This window comes from Lepidothrix coronata, unplaced genomic scaffold (assembly GCF_001604755.1).
Source record: "Lepidothrix coronata isolate B3197 unplaced genomic scaffold, Lepidothrix_coronata-1.0 Scaffold6, whole genome shotgun sequence".
NCBI classification, from domain to species: Eukaryota; Metazoa; Chordata; class Aves; order Passeriformes; family Pipridae; genus Lepidothrix; species Lepidothrix coronata.
This window is the reverse complement of record NW_016690186.1, coordinates 2,198,350-2,200,727: the sequence shown is the minus strand read 5'-3', so window position 1 is coordinate 2,200,727 and position 2,378 is coordinate 2,198,350.

The following is a 2,378-nucleotide window of genomic DNA, read 5'->3' as shown; positions in this document are numbered from 1 at the left end:
CCTCAGTGATTATTTTCTCGGGCACAGTGTTATTGCACCAGAGGGAGATGTTTTGATAAATTTCTTTATAGGGAGTCACTTTGTGGCTAGGAACTTTAGCAGCGGTGTTTGGCGTAAAGAGAAAACAATGGTTTGTAATTATTGACCCCATAATTTCGATTTCCATGGGCTCCTCAGTCCCATATGAGGGGGATTCAAAATGTACCTTTGGGCCTTCATTTGTGGGTATTCCAACTAGACACGTTTGAAACAGGTTATTAATGTTCGACAGGGACAGGCAGATGGCCTCACTTCCTGTCTCCTGAGCTAATTTTACCCAGATGTTCTCTGAATTGGCGTAAGCCCAGTTAGGAAGCGCAGCTGCAATTCCCGATGTTCTTTGCTCGGTTCCTAGGTCGAGGAGGATGATGAAGAGGCAGGTACAAGTGTAGCGCATGGTGGATCCCGGTAGATCTTGACTCTCTTTGCTGGGACCCACTTCGGGCCTGCTAGCTGATCTGCTATCTGGTTCCCCTCTGCTACGGGACCTGGTAGAGCTGTGTGGGATCGGGTATGCACTACGTAATACTTGAATTTCCGGCACGTTCAGTATGAATGGTCGGAGAGTTGCACATCTGCCCTCCGGCCCGTGGATGGTAACCACTCCCGAGCTTTGGACAGGCTGTTGTGAGCCACCCACACCAGTAACTTTGATGTTAGTACTGTGGGCTGGCCAGCTGGGAGGCCAGTCCCGGGAAGCAATTATCGTAATATCTGCCCCAGTATCCAAAAGGCCTGTAACAGTAATTTCCTGTGGACTACGAAATCCTGAAAGGGAAACAGAGCATGTTAGAAAGGGCCTCTCTGCTTGCACAGCTGTTGTCCAATTGACTTGTAGTCCACCGCTGATTGTGAGTTCCTCATCTCGTGACATGAGATTTACCAGAGCGGTTATTGAAACCATCTTTACCACTGGAAAGCAGTCGACTTCTATAGGTGGGAGAAAGGCAAAAATGCAAATGAAAATATTATGTTCGTTAAGTCCAGTTAGTAATGTTGGTAATACTGTAATTCCTTTTTCGCGTGCTGCCAGGTGTGAGATGACCAAGTACGTTTCATTTGAGTCTAATTCAGGGTCAGGGTCACATGGTGAGGGTACCACTTGCATAATTTGCTCATCATATTTAAGTCGGACTTTAGGGAAGGGTAGGGCTAATATGATCCACTCTAACTGCTGTGGCTTGCTGGCACCTGTTGAGAGGATGGGCTGCGAAGGATGGAGCGCAGCTGTGGGGGTGTTGGTGTCATAGCGCCACCCCGGGCGCTGGTCTCCCCGTTTCCCGACAGCTCACAGTCACACTGTCTAAGATCTGGCATTGAATTAAAAGTCNCCCCAAGAGACTGTCATCTCCGGTCAGTCTCAAATGACCAATATCCTGAACCGCCTGCATGCAGGGTTGGGTCTGAGGCTGCCAGTGCACCTTTCACCTGCTGTTTCGACCCTTGCCTGTCACTACAGGACTTTTTGCATGTGGGTAAAGCCTTCAAGCCTGTGCAATGGATTTTTTAGGTGAGATGCAGTATGCGCAGAACTGAACCCACCCTTTAATCCTGAGGTTCATCTGCCAGGGCCGAGCGAGCTTGGACGGTGGCAGTGAGGTCCTCGGGACGTAGGTTTGATTAGAGTGACCTTCTCTTAGATGGATGGCCTTACAGGGCTAAGCGAGCTCCATCTGCCTGGGTTTGGGATTGGAGTTGTCCTTCTCCTAGGATGACTGCCAGGAGGCTAATGAGCTCATCGTGCCCAAGAATGTATTAAATCTGGTCCTACGGTTTTGATCTGTCTGGCATGGGCGACCCTACCGGAGGCATGTACCACATGGCTCGCAACCGCACAGGGGTACAGAGACTATGTTCCTATTAGATCGCTTTGGGCAAGTCTTTCATTTCCTGCATTTTTATCACCTACCTATAAACAAACTGAAGGAGGTACCCAGGAACAACCCTTTGTCCAGTCCACCGTTTCAGGATGTAACAGAGCAAAGCAAGTATATCCAGAACATGCCGCACCTGGGCAGTAGCCACAGGAGAACCAAAAACAGACAGACAAAAACAAACAAAGCAATCATTTTGACCCCAGTACCCATCCAGGTGGGGGTGCCTTTCATGGACCCAGCCTGGCAAGGGCCCCCATTATTCTAAAAGAACCCACTATCCACCCTGACCTTATCCTTCCCCCACTGTGTTTCCACATATCTTCAGGCACACTACTCACCTGCAACATTTCATATGGGATTGTGCTGCTCTCCCTCCTGCTGGTCAGTGGACCCCCACGGTCCGCTTGACACACTACGCTAATCCTCCCCCCCCCCCCCCCCCCCCCCCCCCCCCCCCCCCCC